The 23,326-nt window shown below is 39.7% G+C and overlaps 1 protein-coding gene across 2 annotated transcripts in view; it reads left to right on the top strand.

Moving 5' to 3' along the window:
- Window positions 1-23,326, top strand: part of RPRD1A (regulation of nuclear pre-mRNA domain containing 1A) — an 86,894-nt gene that overhangs the window by 59,716 nt on the left and 3,852 nt on the right. The window lies entirely within an intron of this gene.

Genomic DNA, 23,326 nt, shown 5'->3' with positions numbered 1-23,326 from the left:
TTTTTTTTTGGTATCCTTATTTCTCTCATTTCAAATAGGAATGGAACTTTTTTTAATCTACTTATCCACATAGGGGTAATAAGTTATACCTGTTAGACCTATTGAAAGAACAAGGTCTACATAGCAAACGAGGGTATTTCTATAAAGATAGTGGAAGGTAGTTGAATAATACAAGTCCACGCTGTCTCTTTAAGTCTTCAGTGCCTCATTGTAATGTACCGGTCATGTGGTATCCTTGCTAACTATATCATCTAAATATTTAGCCCCTTCTAGTTTTTTTTTTTTTTTTAAGAGACTGAGTTTCACTTCATCACCCTTGGTAGAGTGCTATGGCATCATAGCTCACAGCAACCTCCAACTCCTGGGCTTAGGTGATTCTCTTGCCTTAGCCTCCTGAGTAGCTGAGACTACAGGCGCCTGCCACAATACCCAGCTATTTTTTTTGTTGTTGCAGTTTGGCTGGGGCTGGGTTCGAACCTGCCATCCTTGGTATATGGGGCCGGTGCCCTACTCACTGAGTCACAGATGCTGCCCAGCCCCATCTAGGTTTTGAGGTAAGATTGATGTTAGAGCTAGAATTTAAATATTGTTAATTTTGATATATTTGCACGTAAGAGGTTCAGCTAAAATGCAAACCTCTTAAGCAGTTATATCAATCAAAATTTTAAGGTGAGCCATATGTCATTCAGACTGACGTAATCTCATAGAATTATCAGACTTAACTTTCTAAAGCCAGAATTCTTTTCACAGCATCCCCCAAATCTGAACATCGTTAGGTCAGGTTTTAGAAAATGCAACTGCTTTAGATTAATGTTTTTGATTCCATGATCTTGGACTCTTTCTAAAATCTAGGTATCTTATTCTGATATAAGGAAATAGTCCTAGGAGTTTTGTAGGATTAATAAACTTAGTACATTTTAAAGTTGAGGTAGAATTAACATACGAGATACACAAATATTAAGTAGGCTGCTGATTATTAATAAATTATGCTACAGTACATATGTTTTAATTCTAACTCCTATTTCTGAGTCAGGAATATGGCTAAATGTATTTATTTTCTTCGATTTAAAAAAAAAAAAAGGATATGGCTGGGTATGGTGGCTCACGCCTGTAATCCTAGCGCTCTGGGAGGCTGAGGCAGGTGGTTTGCCTGAGCCCATGGGTTCAAGACCAGGCTGAGCAAGTGCAAGACCCTGTCTCTACTAAAAAATGAAAAACTTGAGGATCACTTGAGCCCAAGAGTTTGAGATTGCTGAGATGGCAAAAAAGTGGGGTGTGTCTGTGATGTGTCCATGAAACATCAGAAAGGCAGATTATCGAATAAGAGAAGAACATAGAGGTTTTAACCTTCTTTGGCCAATGGCTTTGAAAAAGGCATATATTTATACAAATATGTTTACAACTTCAGTGATTTAGGGCTGCCTTTGAAACTCAGCCATGATTAACTCACCATAGTTAAGATGTTTAATAATTATCAGGAAATGTTCTTAGGAAATTGGACTGTTGGTCCATAAGCAGAAAAAAATTGAATGGGGATCATCACTGCATTGCTTTCATCATACCCTTTCTCTGCCTAAAATTTTAGTATAAATTACTGCATTCAGATTTCTCCAAGCGAACTGCATGAGTATGGTCAGGACCTGGGCTGGCATCAGGGAGGAAGCATTGATAGTGTGTGTAGCTGTTAGTCACCATGATGATGTAGTACAGGGTTAAGTTACACTAATAAACTGGTGTTCTTAGGATAGTCAATAAGTTCTATGTCATCAAATGCTAGTTAAGGCACGGCTAAATGTCTGTATTCAACTGTAGATTCTGCATTAGTAGAATGAATAAATTTGCCACCATATATCCAGAGAAGCAGGGCCAGGATGGCAAAGGAAAAAAAATCCCCGGCCGGGCTTAGTGGCTCACGCCTGTAATCCTAGCATTCTGGGAGGCAGAGGGAGGTGGATTGGTTCGAGACCAGCCTAAGCCACAGCAAGACCTCATCTCAAAAAATACCCAGGCATTCTGGTGGGTGCCTGTAGTCCCAGTTACTTGAGAGCCCAAGGCAAGAGTATTACTTAAGCCCAAGAGTTTGAGGTGGCTGTGAGCTATGATGCCATGGCACTCCACTAACAGTGACAAAGTGAAACTCTTGTCCCCCCCCCCAAAAAAAATACCTTGGGGAACAGTTGAGGGAAGTGGGGAGACTGAAATTGGAAATAGGTATAATTTATGTGACTTTTCAGGTGCTTTGAAAGCTATCAGAGAGGAGAATTTAGATTTACTGCCTAGGGCAGAACTAGGACTAGTGGATGTAGAAGTGACAAGACTATTCTGTTGATAAAAGCTGCCTAATATGAGTAATGAATTTTAGTCTCTGGCATCTACATCTAGGGCAAACCTTAAATACGGTTTAACCCTTAGCCACGTGAACATAAAACTTCACATTACAGGCCAGACCTATTTACCTCATCTGATATCATGTTCAAGTTTCAGTAAATTACAAGGCATGCTAGAAGGCAAGAAACAGTTTGAGGAGACAAAACAAGCATCAGAGCCAGACTCATGTATAACATAAATTCTGGATAAGACAAGGAATTTAAAATTATTCATTAGTATGTTACGGGCCTTAATGGAAAAATAGGCACTATGCAAGAACAAATGGATAATGTAAGAGAGCTAGAAATGCTCAGAAAAAAAAAAATCAAAGCAAGTGTTAGGAATAAAACACTAACCAAGAGTGCCAGTGATGGTCACCTCAATAGACTGGACACTGCCAAGGGGAGAATTGGTGGGTTTGAAGACAAACTGAAATGCAAAGTGAAAAAAGAGTGGAAAAGAAACCTCCACAAATAATCCAACTATTGTGGGACAATTTGGAAAGGTGAAGCATGTGTGGTTTTGGAATACCAGGCAGAGAATGAAGCAGAAGAAATATTTGAAGTAATGAGAATTTCCAGAATTACTAACAGCAAACCTCTGATCCAAGAAACTCAAAAACACCAAGCAGAATATCATAAAGCCTGCAGTTTGTACTTAGGTATATTGTATTCAAAGAGCAGAAAACAGAAGACCAAAAAAAAAAAAAAAAAAAAAATTGTAAAGAATGGCGGGGGGGGGGGGTAACCTTGTTTATAGACAAAGACAATTACAGTTGCCACCTCAGCCGAACCATCCAAATGAGGAGAGTGAGGTGAAAAGTGTTGAAAGAAAAAACCCATCAATTTAGAATTCTATATCAAATGAAATTGTTCTTAAAAAGTGAAAGAGGAGTGAGTTTGTTACTGCTGGTCATAGTCAAAAAGGAGATTGAATCACAAGGACAAGAAAAATGTTGGGTCTAGTGATTGCCTAACTGCATTCCATATATAAACTATCACCTGTTCATCAGAAATGTGTTTTCATCATTGTGAGGAATATTGCAAACCAGATTCTGCTCTTGGAGCTTTACTCTGAGATACTTAGGATCTGAAGAAGGCTGTAGCAAAGAACCCTACTTTTGCTTACAAACAAGCCCAGTCCTCAGACTTTTGGCCTGCTCGTTAAAACATTGTAAAACAAATGCTTCATAATACACTGAACTTGAGAAACACCTTTTTTTTTTTTTTTTTTTTTCCCGGTTTTTGGCCGGGGCTAGGTTTGAACCCGGCATATGGGACCGGCGCCCTACTCCTTGAGCCACAGGCGCCACCCAAGAGAAACACCTTATTATACATAAGACCCTGAGATAATAAGGTTTTTTAGTAACTGGATAATATATACTAAAGGAGTGAGGCTAAAAAGTACACAGAAAATAAGGGCAACATGATTCTTCACTTAAATACCAGTACATGTAGAAAAACTGTTAAAGGTTATTTCCTTTACTTCTCCCTGCTTGAAGTTGCTTAATTAAAAGGGGAATAACCAAAGTTAACATGCTACCTACCAAGCTCCTGGCTTTCTTACCCCTTTGCCCTCAAGGTCAAAACTGACAAAATTATCTGTAGGTTCAGCTTTCCAGTAATGGCCCCATGACACTGCCTTTTCCTTTGTGATGTCTTTGTGTTGTTGCTGTCACTTTTGTTAAAATTCTTTTCAAGGCTCATGTGCCATTATTCATGAGAAAATAACTAACTCCCTTCCACTAACGGGAATTTCAGAGGTATTTTAATGACAGAATTACACTATGTGATGCAAGTCACAGTTTGTTTCCATATGGGATTTTGAGTTTTAGGGACATGTCTAGTGGTTCTATAGCTGTGCTAATTCTGTAGTTGATAAAAGGTAGCTTCTAGTTGGGAAACATACTTCAGAATACCCATCCACCAAATAACTCCACAACATGACAGGGTTGTTAGCTTAGTGATTAAGCATGAGGACTCTCACGACAGATTTCCTTAGTTTGAGCCCCCTTCTGCCGCTGTCCCTTGACTTCGGGTGAAGTTTCTCAATCAGTGGTTGTGATTTAATTTCATCATTTGTGGTACATGGCTATTAACAATCTCTGCCTGTGAAGATTAAATGGAATGTTTAGAATGATGGCTGGTATATAGTAAGCACATGAAAAATGTAGGGTCGCTGTGTGCTAGAAGAGATCTTGAAATGTATAAGGCTTATTTTTAATATTTAGCATTAGTTTTTCAAAACCCAGTTGATAACAGTTGGACATTGGGTTTCCTGCTGAACATCTGATTACCTATGTCAACAATCTGAAAGGCTAATGAAACTTTACAGTAATAGATAGTAAAGATACAGTAAGGGAATAGTATTGACCCCTGAAGTGAACTAAAAGAAGTAAGACAATTTATTAAACATCATTCATTTACACTAATGTAATTCCCACTAAAAGATAAAACTCTTACACAGTCAAGGAAAAATTAAAAGCTCCAGCCAAGAAGTATAAGATAATGTGAAAAGAGATGAGAAAGTATTTGACATGTTGGATTTTATATTAAGTTTCAGTTCTAAAGTTAGATACCACACTAAGTTTGAGCATTTGTTTTTTATCTTTATCTGCCTTGCACTCTGTCCCTTGGAGAAGTTAACAGCTTGACTAATCTTCACAGTCTCAGAAACTTTATGACATGAAATTTCTTGGCCTCATTTTTTAAAGATGTATTAATCCAGTTAATTTTTCCTAACCAACCCAGCAAAGAGCCCTGATTACAGCACAAGCAAAAATGAAGTAAATTATGGTGGATTCTAAAAGTGAAATTCATAACTTCTTAATCATTTTATTGAAGGAAAAGCTTAGGAAAGACTTGCATGTTAACTTCTTATGAAAGGCAAAGAGGCCGGGTGTGGTGGCTTACACCTGTAATCCCAGCACTCTGGGAGGCCGAGGCAGGTGGATTGCCTGAGCTCACAGGTTCAAGACCAGCCTAAGCAAGAGTGAGACCCCCATCTCTAAAAGCCGGGCGTTGTGCCAGGTGCCTGTAGTCCTAGCTACTTGGGAGGCTGAGGCAAGAGAATCACTTGAGTCCAATAGTATGAGGTTGCTGTGAGCTATGATGCCACAGCACTCTACTGAGGATGACAAAGTGAGATTGTCTAAAAAAAAAAAAAAGGCAAAGAACGTGATACTACAGATAAACAAGATCACTTAAGAAAACCAGTTTTGAACCTTTTTCCTTTACAAATTCTGCTCTGCTTTCTCTCTGGGCGGCGCCTGTGGCTCAAGGAGTAGGGTGCCAGTCCCATATGCCGGAGGTGGCGGGTTCAAACCCAGCCCTGGCCAAAAAACCACAAAACAAAAACAAAAAAACAAATTCTGCTCTGCTTTCTCTCAAGGGATGGGTAGGAAGCCAGGAGTTTATAACACAGTAGATACAATGCATAGAACAAAAGATCTCCCTGTATCCACATGGACAGTTGAAATTCTCCGAAGTCATAATTATGTATGGAAGAGGAGAGTAGAATTATTGGTAACATCTGCAAGAAAAAGGAAACCATGTAAATATTTTAAGTAAGGAAACTGAGACTTAGATAATCTTACGGAGTCCTTGCCCCAAGTTGCTTAAATAGTAGATTGAGGAAGAATTACTTCCATCTAGATTTTCAGATTTCAAGTAGTATTGACTGGGGGACTTGTTAGTACTCAGTGCTCTGCTGTATATTACAAGGGATGTAGATACATAGAAAGTGTGTTTCCTCCTAGTTATGGATATGAAACTAGTCCAGTAGGGTTTTCTTTTTTTGTTGTTGTTTTTAAGACAGAGTCTCACTATGTTGCTCTTGGTAGAGTGTTCTGGCATCACAGCTCACAGCAACTTCCAACTACTAGGTGATTCTCTTGTCTCAGCCTCCCGAGTAGCTGGGACTACAGGCACCCGCCACAACGCCTGGCTACTTTTTTGTTGCAGTTTGGCCAGGGCGGGGTTCGAACCTGCCACCCTCGGTATATGCGGCCAGCGCCCTACCCAGTGAGTCACAGGTGCCACGCAGTCCAGTAGTTTTTTAAGTTCAGAAATAACGAGTGGTAACATATCACAGAATGTTATCTTGAGGACAGAATAGGCAAAGTTTTTGTGACAGTATTTGGTTGTACTGTAGGTCTTGAAAAATAAGATTCGGATATTTCATATTTATTCAGTATTAGCTGTACAGAGGTCTGTAGTGGTGGCTTATATTTCAAGCTATCTTCAAGTTATTTAACCCACTTGTAATGTGCACAAGGCACATCACTCCTCATAATTTACTAATGTTGAAGTATCATGGCAGTATAAGGAAATCTGTCCTTGGGAAGGTAAGATAGAAATATTAGAAAAGGCAGAGAGGTAGTTTAAGCTGGGGGCCTAGAGTGAAGATGGCAGGGTGAAAATTTACCTGGAATATACCATGTGGGTAAAATTTTGAAGAATGGAAAGGCTTGAATATGACCAGTGGAACTGATAAAAACTGACTTGAGGGTTTTAAAAGACTGAGGTAATGTAAGCTGTAGGGTGGTGGTGATGACACTAACAAGTAAAGGATATACACTAGTGACAGAAACATGGGGCTTATTAGGTGAGGAGAATAGAGGGGAAGTTCTGCCCATAGTCAAGAGTGAGAAGAATGAGATTAAAGCATCGGTTCCCAAATGCACTCACTCACTCCTTGGTGCTGGCCGAGAACATTTATTTTAGTAGTATGTTTAATGTGAGTCAAAACTAGCACAACAAAGCTGTGATTGCATGGATGTTATTTCTTAGAATGAAGACCTGATAAGAGTAAGTTGATTTAAATAAAAATATTAAGTAGATGATAATATAGGTGACTTGTAGAGATATTATAAAAGATGGTATTTAGCTAATTTAGGTTTGGAAAATAGTGATTAAAAGTTGGGAGGGCTACTATGAGGAAGCCTTCTGGGTTTCTGAAAAAGTCTTTATCTTGATGTAGGCATTTGTCACACAGTGACACACATACACACACAAATGGAAGTTTATACTGGGTAGTTATAGACTTTATGTTGTACCTTAATTAAAAAACTTTAGCCAGGGTTGGAGGATGGAGAGGAGCAAAATTTGTGGAGAAAAAAGGTGCAAAAGTAGTTTTCTTGTCTGTAGTAGAAAAGATGCTAAGGTAAATTCTTCATTTTATTTACATCTCTTACTGAAAATTCTTTTTAAAAGCAAAGAGCTAAACCAAGATATAAAGAAAAAAATTCATATTCTTTTAGTTGTCAAGATTGCATTTCTTTCCTTCTTTCTTTTCAAGAGACAGGATCTTATTGCCCAGGCTGGAATGCAGTGGTGCAATCACAGCTAACTATAATCTTGAACTCCTGGGCTCAAGGGATTCTCTTCAGTAGCTAGGATTACTGATACATGCCATGCCAGGCTGGTCTTGAACTCCTGCCCTCAAGTATCCTCTCGTCTCAGTCTCCCAAAGAGCTGGGATTACAGGTGTGAGCCACAATACCTGGCCTGAAAGTTGCATTCCTTTCCTTTCCTCTTTCCTTTCCTTCTCACCTTATCGCCCTGGGTAGAGTGCCCATGGCGTCACAGCTCACAGCAACCTCCAACAGCCTCCTGAGGACTACAGGCGCCTGCCACAACACCTGGCTATTTTTTTGTTGCAATATGGTCAGGGCCAGGTTTGAACTCGCCACCCTTGGTATATGGAGCTGGCGCCCTACCCACAGGCACCGCCCCTAAGTGTTGTATTTCTTAAGAAAAATCCATGTATATATAGGTGTGTGAGAGGGCTTTAACCATTCAAATGGTTAAAAAAAAGATTTTCCCCTTTTTGTGGGGATAGGCATTTTTATTTATCTGTCAACTTTTTTTTTGAGTATATCCTTCAATACCTGTGGAAATGGAGAGAGAAAAAGCGTATTCAGTGTGAAATGTGAATAGTACTAGGATGTCGAAGCCGTACATTGTTACTTGAACAAAAAGCAGTAGTGAAAGTTAGGTGAGAAGTAATTGGGAAAGAAGGTTCAATGGAAACTGGGATTTGAGCTACCACTTGGGAATATGGGGAAAAATGGATGTGGATCCTGACGAGATTGGACATGTTCAGGGTGGTATGGCCACAGACTGGATGTGGATCCTAGAGAGGTATGGGGGGGAATAATTTGAGCAAGTAGGAATTTGTATCATATTGGCTTTGAGTAAATTGTGTGTTTGGATTTGGCTTAATACCACAAAATTCTGTATTTTTTAATTCTAATACATGTGCTTCAGTAGCCTGTATTATTTAGAATCTTAAATTATATATCTAATATTTTAACCAAATCTGCATCACAATGTGGATAATATGATATTCTGCAAAACATCTCAAATAGTTGTTTTTGTTTGTTTTTTTTGAGACATAGTCTCACTTTGTCGTCCTTGGTAGAGTGCAATGACGTCATAGCTCACAGCAACCTCAAACTCTTGGACTCAAGTGATTCTTTTGCCTCAGCCTCCCAAGTAGCTGGGACTACAGGTGCCTGCCACAATGCCCAGCTATTTTCAGAGATGAAATCTCGCTCTTGCTTAGGCTGGTCTTGAATCCGTGAGTTCAGGCGATCCACCTGCCTCAGCCTCCTGGAGTGCTAGGATTACATGTGTGAGCCACACTGGCCTCAAATATGCATCATCCTTTTTAATAGCTAATGTTTTATTATTTTGCCAGGAATAGCAAAGATCTATTAGTTTATTTGTTAATTTTGATAACTAGTGTCAAAATAAATTGTATCTGATGCTAATGAATCTTGAGCCATTTTCAATTTTTAAAAGGCACAGTTTTTTCATCTATAAAAGCAGATATTGATATCTGTGTTTCAGTGTTTTATGAGGATTATTAAGATAAGAATGTATGCAAAATGCCTTGGATAATGTGGGAAAATGTTTGATTTGTTCATAGACTTTTAAAAAAAACTTTATTCAAATTAATATGAGGGTGCAACATTTAGGTTACATTGTTCTCACTTCCAAGGTAAAGTTTTGTTTGTAGAAGAGCTCCAGGGGGTTTTGTGAGGGGGCATGTTATACACCCTCACAATGTGCACATTGGGTGAGATCCTGCCTCATGCACTCCCTGCTACCAAACGTCCTCCCTTCTCTCCCACTTCTTTCTACACCTGAAGTGGGCTATAATAGTGTTTTATTATTCTTAGGAACATGTAATTGTTTATATATTGATTTCATGTTAGTGTATGGAGTACATTGGATATTTATTTTTCCATTCTTGGTGATACTTTACTAAGAAGACTGTATTTCAACTCCATCTTTTTTTAATGGCTGAATAGTATTCCATGGCATACATATACCACAGTTTGTTGATCTATTCATGGGTTGGTGGGCACTTAGGTTGCTTCTGCAACTCCACAATGATGAACCACAGTAAACATTCTAGTGCAGATGTCTTTGTGGTAAAATGATTTTTGTTCTTCTGAGTAGATACCTAGTAATGGAATTGCAGGGTCAAATGGAAGGTCTACATTTAGATCTTTGAGAATTCTCCATACTTCTTTCCAAAAGGGCTGTATTAGTTTGCAGTCCCACCAGCAGTGTAGACGTGTTCCTTCTCACCACATCCATCCCAGCATCTGGTGTTTTGGGATTTTGTGATGGGCTAATCTTGCTGGGGTTAGGTGATATCTTAGAGTGGTTTTGATTTATATTTCTCTTATGATTAAAGATGATGAGCATCTTTTCATGTGTTTGGCCATTTGTCTGTCATCCTCAGAGAAATTTCTGTTCAAATCTCTTGCCCTTTTACAGAGAGGGTTGTTTGCATTTTTCTTATTGTTTAATTTGAAACAATTTTCAAATTAAAAAAAATTCTAGTTATCAGGCCTTTGTCAGATTCATAACATGCCAAAATGTCCCATTTTGAGGGCTGTTTGCTCTGTGGTACTTTAGCTCATGAAGTTTTTTTCCCAGACCAATATCTTCAAGTGTTTTCCCAAACTCTCTTCTAGAATTTTTATTGTTTCATGTCTTAAATTTAAATCTTTTATCCAACAAGAATCAATTTTTGGCAATGGTGAGAGGTGCGGGTTCAGTTTCAGTCTTCTGCGTGTGGATAACGAGTTTGTTAAATAAGGATTCTTTTCCCCATTGCATGTTTTTGTTAGGTTTATGAAAGATTAAATAATGATATGTGGCTGGGTTCATCTCTAGATTCTCTACTACTTTATAGATCTGTCTCTATTTTTGTGCCAGCCATATCATGCTGTTTTGTTCACTGTAGCCTAGTGATATAACCTGAAATCTGGCAACATGATGCCTCCAGAATTGTTTTTAATTCTAAGAACTGTATTTGCTATTTGGGTTTTTTTCTAGTTCCATATAAATCTTTTTTAAAGATCTTTAAGTATGGCATTGGTGTTTTGATGGGGATTGCATTAAATCTATAGATTGCTTTGGGTAGTATGGACATTTTAATGATATTGATTCTTCCTAGCCATGAGCATGGTATGTTCTTCCATTTGTTGACATCTTCTGCTATTTCCTTTCTCAGAGTTTTATAATTCTCTTTATAGAGATCTTTCATTCTTTTGTTAGAAATATTCTCAGGTATTTCATCTTCTTTGGTGCTATTATAAAAGGAATAGAGTCTTTGATTTTATTTTCAGCTTGACAGTTGTTGGTGAATACAAAGGCTACTGATTGGTGGGTACTGATTTTGTAACCTGAGACACTGCTATATTCCTTGATCACTTCTAAGAGCTTTGTAGTTGAGTCCTTGAGGTTTTCCAGGTATAAGATCAGGTCATCTGCAAAGAGGGAGAGTTTGACCTCCTCTGCCCCCATTTGTATTCCTTTGCTCTCCTTCTCTTGCCTGATTTCGAGAACTAGGACTTCCAACACTGTGTCAAATAGCGGTGGAGACAGTGGGCATCCTTGTCTGGTTCCAGATTTGAGTGGGAATGTTTTCAGTTTCACTCCATTCAGTATGATATTGGCTGTGGGTTTGCTGTAGATAGCCTCTATCAGCTTAAGGAATGTTCCTTCTAAGCCTGTTTTCTTGTGTTTTTTTTTGGCCGGGGCTGGGTTTGAACCCACCACCTTCAGCATATGGGACTGGCGCCCTACTCCTTGAGCCACAGGCGCCACTGTTTTCTTGTGTTTTTATCATGAGCCTTTTCTGCATCAATTGAAAGAACCATATGGTCTTTGTTTTTTATTCTATTTATATGGTGTGTTATATTTATAGATTTGCATTAGATTTTTTTTTTTTTTGCAGTTTTTGGCCGGGGCCAGGTTTGAACCCACCACCTCTGGTATATGGGGCCGGCGCCCTACTCCTATACTCCTAAAACAGGCACCGCCCTGCATTAGACTTTTTTTTTTTTTTTTGTAGAGACAGAGTCTCACATTATGGCCTTCGGTAGAGTGCCGTGGCATCACACAGCTCACAGCAACCTCCAACTCCTGGCCTTAAGTGATTCTCTTGCCTCAGCCTCCCGAGTAGCTGGGACTACAGGTGCCTGCCACAACGCCCAGATATATATATTATTTTTTTTCGGTTGCAGTTCAGCCGGGGCCAGGTTTGAACCCACCACCCTTGGTATATGGGGCCGGCACCTTACCGACTGAGCCACAGGCGGCGCCCTCATTAGACTTTTTTTTAAAGAAACTTTATTTTAGGACAATTTACTTTAACAGAAAAACTACGAAGAGTTCTATATACTGCACATCCAGTTCTTTTTTGTTAACACCTTACATTAGTGTCATGTATTTGTCATAGTTAGTGATCCAACATTGATACATTGTTATCAGCTAAAAGCTGTACCTTTTTTGAGATAAAGTCTCATTCTGTTGCCTAGGATAGAGTACCATGGCATCATCCTAGCTAACAGCAACCTCAGACTCCTGGCTACAAGCGATCCTCCTGCCTCAGCCTCCCAACCAAGTAGCTGGGACCAGAGGTACCTACCACAGCACTTGGCTAATTTTTTTTTTCTATTTTTTTGTAGAGATAGGGTCTTGCTTTTGCTCAGTTTGGTCTCAAACTCCTCTGAGTTCAAAGGATTCTCCTGCCTCAGCTTCCCAGAGTGCTAAGATTATAGGTGTGAGGCACTGTGCCTGGCCTAGATTTTCTTAAATTTTATTTAATACCCATTTTCTGTTCTAGGATCCCAGCCAGGATATCACATTACATTTAGTTGTCAAGCTTCTCTTGGCTCTGATAATTACTGAAACTTTCCTTGTCTTTGATGAACTTGCTCATTTACAGACTACCGATCAGATATTTTGTAGCTTCAATTAGTATTTGTCTGGTATTTTTCTCATGCTTAGACTGGGGTTATGTGTTTTGAGGAGATGTACCACAGAGGTAGAACGCCATTTTCATCTCATATCAAGGGCACATACTGTGCACCTGGCTGTTTACAGTGTTGATGTGACTGTGACCACCTAGCTTAGGCACTGTCAGGATTTCTCCATTGTAAAGGTTTCCCATCCCTTTTCCTACTGTATTCTTTGGAAGTCAGCCACCATACACAACCCAAGATGCACAACTTAAGAAGTGGGAATCTGGGCGGCTCCTGTGGCTCAAAGGAGTAGGGCGCTGGCCCAATATGCTGGAGGTGGTGGGTTCAAACCCAGCCCTGGCCAAAAACTACAAAAAAAAAAAGAAAAGTTTATGAAGAATTGGGAATCTATTAAAATTTTCAAATAAAAAATGTGTTAGGTGGACCTTTTTCAGATACCAAATTGCAACTGATTTGTTACTAAATTTTCCTATAAGAATGTGGATAGCGGATATTTTGAGTGAGTTATTACTGAGGTATTCAGATAATGGATGTGAATGATATATTCTCAAAGGATTTGATTATAGTCATGGGACCCAAAGCATCTGTTGGGAAAGCCCATATTTTGGTAAGAAAAATGTTGGAAGCTTGGGCGGTGCCTGTGGCTCAAAGGGAAGGGGCACCGGTCCCATATGCCGGAGGTGGCGGGTTCAAACCCAGCCCTGGGCAAAAACCACACACACACACAAAAATAAATAAAATTAAAAGAAAGAAAAATGTTGGAAGCTTTCCAAATACAATAGAACCTCTATAGGGACTGTAACAAACTGTTGAACATACAGAGGTGGTCAACATAGGGAACTAGACCTACTGTACTAATATGTACATGCACTTTACTTTCTTGTACAGTCTTTATTAGAAAATGCATGAAATCGTAATCAAAACATACAAAAATCAATATATTTACTGTTTTCTTTTGGTTTATTCTTTCTTTAAAAAGTCCATCTTAGTCTAGTTCTTACTCTTACTACACCTGTAAGTGGAGAAAGCACTGTCAACGTTGGCTGCACGACTCAGCATACCTGGTCATTTTCCCACAGTAAATGATTTCAACTGCATTATCAGATCCCTGGCATCCTGTTCTTCTGGAGTCTCTGCAATTTCTATGTCTTCCTCTCTTGCTTTCTCCACTTCACAAGCTGCTTTGTGCCCTTTTATGCTAGTCTGTACTTCAGTTAATATGGTTTGGAAAATTGCTTCTGGATAAGGTTCATTATAGGTTGACGCTTCATTATCTATTGCAACAAAACTTTCGAAATCTCCTTCGGATTCTGCCATGGACAAGTCTATCTGATGGGGCCAAAACATTGTGCTCTTGGGTTGTTACAAATCTAGCTTTCTTGAAACACTTCTGTATCATTTTTGGCTGAAATTTATTCCTAGCAGAACTGATCCAGAGGACAGCATCCAGAGTGCTGATGGAACAGATGAAGTCGGTTCCACAGGCAGATCACAGATTTGTGTTTTAGTAATGACTCACTGCAGGAGCTGGGCTTGAGTTGGGGGTGGTGGTTAAATGCTTTAATGATGCCTTGGTCAGCAGGTTGGAGTTTCGAGGTTATATTTGGAGACAGAAATTTCAGTGTCATGATCGTGAGATGATTAACTTTCTGGTGGCCAGGACAAATGTCTCTTGTCAGTAGAATAGATAGTTGAGTCTTCAGTTCTTGGTTGATACCCCTTCCTCCTCAGATAAGGGACCAGTCATCCATGTACATTAGATTCCTCTCCAGGTGACGGGGAGATCTTCCAGCTTCAGGTTCTTGATGTGCTTGGCTTTGCTGATTTACCGATCACCCAGGGCTTTTAATTTGTCTCTGGTTGAGCTAATGCAAAGCAGAAAGAACTGTGAAGCTTTCTTTGGAAAGTTTTCAGCTCTTATATTTGTCACCCTTTATGACAAGGCTCCTGTCAGACATTGCCTTGAAAAAGAATCCATGCACATTGGCATTAAAGATGTCTTAATCTTTGAAGCCTCTGGCGAAGTCCAGGAACTGTTTTCTTTCCTTTTTTTTTTTTTTTTGAGACAGAGTCTCACCCTATTGTCCTGGGGAAGTGCTGTGGAGTCATAGCTCATAGCAACTTCAGTCTTTTGGGGTCAAGGGATCCTCTTGCCTCCGCCTCCCAGGTAGCTGGGACTATAGGCACCTACCACAAAACCTGGCTAGTTTTTCTATTTTTTTAATTAGAAATGGGGTCTTGCTCTTGCTCAGGCTGATCTCGAACTCCTGAGTTCAAGCAGTCCACCTGCCTTGGCCTCCCAGAGTGCTAGTGTTCAGGAACTTTCTGATGAACTCTTCTACAACTTATACTGCAACTTCTATGGCTTCACTACACAAGACTTTCTGGGAGATCTCTTGTCCCAATCTAAATTTCTTGAGCCAACCACTTGATTCTTGGAAATCTGCCACCCCACATTCCTGTGCAAATTCTTTAGCAATTTCTTGGATCATTGGCTTGGAGATTTGGGCATTAACTGCCTCATTTGTTTGAACCAGCTTAACGTGGCTTCATTGACTTCATCAAGGGAAGTTTTCCTCCTTTTCTGCTGTAGGTCTTGGCTTTCCTTACCACATCTCTCCAAGTACTCATGTTTTACATTTTTGGATGTTCCTAACTGTGGTCTTGCTAACACCAAAAAGCTCCATCGTCTTTCTTTGGTTGCTGCTTTTCAGAAAGTGTAGATCATCCTTTTCCTTCAGTGTCAGCTCTTTCTTTCCTTTGGGCTATCATGTCTCAATTAACTATAAAATTTTTTCAATAGTTGTAGGATGTAAAATTCAGACCAGTCCTACAGGTTGAAAAAATCTTTTACAATATGTTATAAACATAGGACAGTAGGCTTAATCCAGCATGTAGTAATAATAAAACATGAAAAAAGAACTTACACTAAAGAAAAAATAATACAACAAAGGGGTAGAAAGCCCACACTTTCTATCCATGGGTATAGAATGGACTCAACTGGTCAAGTTATAGAGGGTAAGTTAATATTGTGTGTCACAGTCCAAGCAGTCAAGATACAACTTACAGAGGTAGTCAGTATAGAGGGGTCAGTCTTCCATTTAGTACATGTGGTGTTATGTCCCACCTATGAAAATTACGTCAACTTAAGGAGGTGGTCATCTATGGAGGTTCTACTATATCTGCTTACTACTCTGTCCTGGTTCACTTTTACTGCTTTTTCCATAATCCTTAACCCTGGGAACACTGCTATATTCTGCTGTGAAGCCACATCTCTTCTTTCATTTATATCTGTGGTTCTCATCCAGGGAAGGGAGGAGGAGACATGCCATCCTTTCAGTGGACACTTTAGAATCAAGGAATGTGGTGTGATGCGATTTATAGTTTAGGAGGTCAGATTCAGTATACATATACAAGTATTTCTACTGAATCAAACTACAAAAAGTAAAGTTTGACAAAAATCTTCCTGGCTCATGGTAGATGTGCAGAGTGGAGAAAGGAGGTTTAAGTGATTGAGAAACATTGCTGCATGTGTCTTTATATAAAACTAAATGGTTCACATGCTTCTTGTGGTTTTAGCTAGACTATATTTGCTGATGGTAAAGCCTAAATCTTTATTTCTAGTTCAGAATGTTGGAATCACATCTCCAAATGCTAACTAGAAATCCCATGGGTGACTGTGTGTCTCGGCACCCACAGGTCCTGGCAGTCCCCACCGTTTGCTACTTGATTAAAACAGAGCTCGAGGGGAGTGAGAGCAAGATGGCAGCCGAGTAACAGCTTCCCTGCAACTGGGTGCTGTGACTCTGGGGAGATAAGACTCCAGGCATCTCTGGCTGGTGGGATCTGCCTATAATCATCCCTTTGCGGATACAGGGAGTCAGCAAGAGACTTCTAGACCTGAAGAGGAGGACAAAAACAGTGGAAAACTGGCAAATGGTCGCATGTGTTCAATGGGTCTAATCCCATTGGCAGCTGCACGGGAACTTAAAGAGCAAGAGGAAGTGAAGGAAAATGAGGGCAAGGAAACAGATAAATCACTCATGAGGAAGAATCAGCAGAAAACTCCAGGCAACATGAAGAACAAGTCCAGAGCAACCCCTCCAAGGGACCATGAGGTAGCTACTGCAGAGGATTCTACCTATAAAGAAATGCTAGGAATGACAGAAAGGGAATTTAGGGCAGTGCCTGTGGCTCAGTGAGTAGGGCGCCGGCCCCATATACCAAAGGTGGTGGGTTCAAACCCAGCCCTGGCCAAACAAAATAACAAAAAAGGGAATTTAGAATACACGTGCTGAAAACAATGAAGGAAATGATGGAAACAATGAAGGAAACTACTAATAAAGTGGAAAATAACCAAAAGGAATTCCAAAAACAATTAAATAAGAGATGAACAATATGCAGAATACAGAAAGGATATAGCAGAACTGAAGGAACTGAAGCAGTCAATTAGGGAACTTAAAGATGCCATGGAAAGTATCAGCAACAGGTTAGACCATGCAGAAGAAAGAATTTCAGAGGTAGAGGACAAAGTTCTTGAGATAACTCAGTAAAAGAGGCAGAAAAGAAGAGAGAGAAAGCAGAACATTCACTGTCAGAATTATGGGACTTTATGAAGCGTTCAAACATACGAGTTACAGGAATTCCAGAAGGGGAAGAAGAATGTCTAGGAATGGAAGCCATACTAGACAATATTATAAAAGAAAATTTCCCAAATATCACCAAAGATTCTGACACACTGCTTTCAGAGGGATATAGGACCAAGGTTGCCTCAACTCCAACCGAGCTTCTCTAAGACACATTGTGATGAACCTGTCTAAAGTCAAGACAAAAGAAAAGATTCTGCAAGTTGCCAGGAGTAAGCGCCAGTTGACCTACAGGGGCAAATCCATCAGAGTGACCGCAGACTTCTCTAATGAAACTTTCCAAGCAAGAAGACAATGGTCATCTACCTTTAATCTACTTAAACAGAACAATTTCCAGCCCAGAATTCTATACCCTGCTAAGCTAAGCTTTAAAATCATTTATGGATATACAAACATTGAAGAAATTCACCACAAGACCAACTCTATAGGAAATAGTTCAACCTGTTCTACACACTTGACCATCACAATGGATCAGCAGCAAAGTAAGAACTCAGAAATTAAAGGACAGAACCTAACCTCCACACTGATGCAAAAGATAAAACTAAGCAATGGACTCTCACAAAATAAAATGAATAGAATACTACAACACTTATCAATTATCTCAATAAATGTTAATAGCTTGAATTCCCCACTGAAGACACATATTGGCTGACTGGATTAAAAAACACAAGCCATCCATTTGCTGTATGCAAGAAACAAACTTGGCTTCAAAAGACAAAACTTCGAATCAAGGGTTGGAAGACAATCTTTCAGGCAAATGGAATTCAGAAGAAAAGAGGAGTTTTAATCTTATTTTCAGATACATGTGGATTTAAAGCAACTAAAGTCAAAAAAGACAAAAGATGGTCACTTTATATTGGTCAAGGGAAAAATACAACAAGAAGACGTTTCAATTCTAAATATTTATGCACTCAATTTAAATGCTCCCAGATTCTTGAAACAGTCCTTACTCAGTCTGAGCAATATGATATCTTAATAACAGGGGACTTTAACACTCCTTACAGAGCTGGACAGATCCTCTAAACAGAAATTAAACAAAGATATAAGAGATTTAAATGAGACCTTAGAACAACTGTGCTTGATAGACGCATGTAGAACACTCCATCCCAAAGATAAAGAATATACATTCTTCTCATCATCCCATGGAACATTCTCCAAAATTGATCATATCTTGGGACACAAAAAAAGTATCAACAGAATCAAAAGAATTGAAATTTTACCTTGTATCTTCTCAGACCATAAGGCAATAAAGGTGGAACTCAACTCTGACAAAAACGTTTAACCCCACACAAAGGCATGAAAATTAAACAATCTTTTGTTGAATAACAGATGGGTGCAGGAAGAAATAAAACAGGAAATCATTAACTTCCTTGAGCATAACAACAATGAAGACACAAGCTACCAAAACCTGTGGGATACTGCAGAAGCAGTTTTTTTTTTTTTTTTTTTTTTTTTTTTGTAGAGACAGAGTCTCACTGTACCGCCTCAGGTAGAGTGCTGTGGCGTCACATGGCTCACAGCAACCTCTAACTCTTGGGGCTTACACGATTCTCTTGCCTCAGCTTCCTGAGCAGCTGGGACTACAGGCGCCCGCCACAACGCTCAGCTATTTTTTTGTTGCAGTTTGGCCGGGGCTGGGTTTGAACCCACCACCCTTGGCATATGGGGCCGGCGCCCTACTCACTGAGCCACAGGCACCGCCCGCAAAAGCAGTTTTGAGAGGAAAATTTATCACTTTAGATGTCTACATTCGAAAAACAGAGAGCACATCAACAAACACACAAGCCATTTATGGTATTGGAAAAAGAAGAACAATCTAAGCCTAAACCCAGTAGAAGAAAAGAAATATCCAAAATCAAATCAGAGATCAATGAAATTGAAAACAAAAGAATCATTCAGAAAATTAATGAAACAAGGAGTTGGTTTTTTGGAAAAATAAAATAGATAAACCATTGGCCAGACTAACTAGAAATAGAAAAGTAAAATCTCGGGCGGCGCCTGTGGCTCAGTCAGTAAGGTGCCGGCCCCATATACCGAGGGTGGCCGGTTCAAACCCGGCCCCGGCCAAACTGCAACCAAAAAATAGCCGGGCGTTGTGGCGGGTGCCTGTAGTCCCAGCTGCTCAGGAGGCTGAGGCAAGAGAATTGCTTAAGCCCAGGAGTTGGAGGTTGCTGTGAGCTGTGTGAGGCCACAGCACTCTACAGAGGGCCATAAAGTGAGACTCTGTCTCTACAAAAAAAAAAAAGTAAAATCTCTAGTAACCTCAATCAGAAATGATAAAGGGGAAATAACAACTGATCCCACAGACATACAAGAGATCATCTCTGAATACTACCAGAAACTTTATGCCCAGAAATTTGACATTGTGAAGGAAATGGATCAATATTTGGAATCACACCCTCTTCCTAGACTTAGCCAGGAAGAAATAGAGCTCCTGAACAGACCAATTTCAAGCACTGAGATTAAAGAAACAATAAAAAGCTTCCAACAAAAAAATGCCCTGGTCCAGATGGCTTCATTCCAGAATTCTATCAAACCCTCAAGGAAGAGCTGATTCCTGTACTGCAGAAATTATTCCAAAAATTGAGGCAGAAAGAATCTTCCCCAACACATTCTATGAAGCAAACATCACCCTGATACCAAAACCAGGAAAAGACCCAACCAAAAAGAAGAATTTCAGACCAATTTCACTCATGAATATAGATGCAAAAATTCTCAACAAAATCCTAGCCAACGGATTACAGCTTATCATCAAAAAAGTCATACATCAAGATCAAGTAGGTTTCATCCCAGGGATGCAAGGCTGGTTTAACATACGCAAGTCCATAAATGTTATCCACCGTATTAACAGAGGCAAAAGTAAAGATCATATGATCCTCTCAATAGATGCAGAAAAAGCATTCAATAAAATCCAGCATCCTTTTCTAATTAGAACACTGAAGAGTATAGGCATAGGTGGCACATTTCTAAAACTGTCGTAGAGAAGCTACCTAGGACAAACCCACAGCTAATATTTTACTGAATGGAGTAAAACTGAAAGCTTTTCCTCTTAGAACTGGAACCAGAAAAGGTTGTTCTCTGTCACCTTTACTATTCAACATAGCGCTGGAAGTTCTAGCCAATACAATTAGGCAAGACAAGGAAATAAAGGTAATCCGAATGGGGAGCAGAGGAAGTCAAACTCTCCCTTTGCTGACAACATGATCTTAGAGAATCCCAAAGACTCAACCACAAGACTCCTAGAAGTCATAAAAAAATACAGTAATATTTCAGGATATAAAATCAGTGTCCACAAGACAGTAGCCTTGACCAATAATGGTCAAGATGAGAGGCTAATTAAGGACACAACTCCCTTCATAGTTTCAAAGAAAATGAAATACCTAGGAATATACCTAATGAAGGAGGTGAAGGACCTCTACAAAGAAAATTATGAAATCCTCAGAAAGGAAATAGCAGAGGATATTAACAAATGGAAGAACACATCATGCTCGTGGATGGGAAGAATCAACATTGTTAAAATGTTTATACTTCCCAAAGCAATCTACCTATTCAATGCCATCCCTATTAAAATACCAACATCGTACTTTCAAGATTTGGAAAAAATGATTCTGCATTTTGTATGGAACCAGAAAAAAATCCGTATAGCTAAGACAGTTCTTAGTAATAAAAATAAAGCTGGGGACATCACCATACCAGATTTTAGGCTGCACTACAAAGCTATAGTGGTCAAGACAGCATGGTACTGGCACAAAAACAGAGACATAGACACTTGGAATCGAATAGAAAACCAGGAAATGAAACTAACATCTTACAATCTCCTAATCTTTGATAAACCAAACAAGAACATACCTTGGGGGAAAGACTCCCTATTGAATAAATGGTGTTGGGAGAACTTGATATCCACATGTAAAAGACTGAAACTGGACCCACAACTTTCTCCACTCACAAAAATTGATTTCAAGATGGATAAAGGACTTAAATTTAAGGCATGAAACAATAAAAATCCTCAAAGAAAGCATAGGAAAAACACTGGAAGATATTGGCCTGGGGAAAGACTTTATGAAGAAGACTGCCATGGCAATCGCAACAACAACAAAAATAAACAAATGGGACTTCATTAAACTGAAAAGCTTCTGTACAGCTAAGGAGACAACAACCAAAGCAAAGAGACAACTTACACAATGGGAAAGGATATTTGCATATTTTGAATCAGACAAAAGCTTAATAACTAGGATCTGTAGAGAACTCTTAATTAATCCACATTAAAAAAGCCAACAATCCCGTAGATCAATGGGCAAGAGACATGAATAGAACCTTCTCTAAAGAAGACAGATGAATGGCAAATAAACATATGAAAAACTGTTCATCATCCCTATCTATTAGAGAATTGCAAATCAAAACCACCCTGAGATACCATCTAACCCCAGCGAGAATGGCCCACATCATAAAAAATCAAAACTGCAGATGCTGGCGTGGATGTGGAGAGAAGGGAACACTTTTACACTGCTGGTGGGACTGCAAACGAGTACAACCTGTGTAGAAGGAAGTATGGAGAAACCTCAAGGCACTCAAGCTAGAGCTCCCATTTGATCCTGCAATCCCATTACTGGGCATCTACCCAGAAGGGAAAAAATCCTTTTATCAAAAGAGCACTTGTACTAGACTGTTTATTGCAGCTCAACTTACAATCGCCAAAATGTGGAAAGAGCCTAAATGCCCACCAACCGAGGAATGAATTAAGCTGTGGTATATGTATACCATGGAATACTATTCAGCTATTAAAAAAAAAAATGGAGACTTTACATCCTTCTTATTAACCTGGATGGAAGTGGAAGACATTATTCTTAGTAAAGCATCACAAGAATGGAGAACCATGAAGCCTTATGTACTCAATTTTGATATGAGGACAATTAACGACAACGTCACAGTGGGTGGGGGAAGGGGAGAGCAGAGAGAGAAGGAGGGAGGGGATGGGGCCTTGGTGTGTGCCACACCTGTGGGCAAGACAGGATTGCAAGAGGGACTTTACCTAAAAAATGCAATCAGTGTAACCTGGCTTATTGTACCCTCAGTGGATCCCCAACAATAAAAAAAGAAATCCCATGGGTAATTCATACTTAGCATACATAAAACTGAACTCTTTATCCTCCTCCAAAGGAGTTTCTACCATCTTTTTGGTATCTCGGATATGAGCACCTGGGTATACCTGCTCATCAGGCCTGAAAACTCATCATTCCTCACATCAAAACCATAGTCAATTCCTAGTGATTTTTCTTAGTAAACATTGTTTTGGTCTTTTAAGGTATTAGGAACATACATTGTAATTTCAGGAGTATGTTGCCCCATCCCTACTACTGTTGGCTTGGTTCAGGCCGTGGTCCTGTCTTCCCTGGGTATTGTTAGTGAACTAGCTGAGTTTTTTTCTCAGATGCTTCATTTGCACTAAATCCGGGATGGTCCTCTCAGAACTCGTGTGTGATCATATTTGGGAAGAAAATGAATCTCTACTGTATCTCATGCACTGTGGTACTAGCGCATTGCCATGGTCATAGCTATTTTACTGGCCACTGCTTCTCTCAGAGCAAATCTCTGAGTTGGGACTCTGGAACTAGCTCTCTGAGTGATACCCTGTTCTAGGAGCTGAGCTCTTGGTGAAGGAGATAGTCACAGCAGCCTGCGTTTGTCTTGATTTACCTCTTCTACTGTGGAGCTACCTCCTCATGAGTTGGGGGTGAGAATTATCAGGACCTCAGTATTTACGGCACTCCAAACCCAAGAAGAACTTCTTTTAGGGGCTAAGTAGAAGGGATCCCCCAAGGCATAACTGCTATAGCCTGGGACTTCGCATCAAGCAGCTAGGGCAGAATGAGAAATACTGCTGTTGTGCACCTTGGGAAGGAAGCCTTCCAAATGGGAAGTGCAGGGAGTATAAAGCTGTGTTCTTGACTGTAGCCATCTGGAGTGGAGTCTACCTTATTGAGTTACCCTGGGATGGTAGAGGAAGGGAGCAATCTTGGTTCAA

The sequence above is a fragment of the Nycticebus coucang genome, chromosome 19 (genome assembly GCF_027406575.1).
Source record: "Nycticebus coucang isolate mNycCou1 chromosome 19, mNycCou1.pri, whole genome shotgun sequence".
Taxonomy (NCBI): domain Eukaryota; kingdom Metazoa; phylum Chordata; class Mammalia; order Primates; family Lorisidae; genus Nycticebus; species Nycticebus coucang.
Note: the sequence above shows the minus strand (reverse complement) of the source record. Positions and strands in the feature narration are given on the sequence as shown.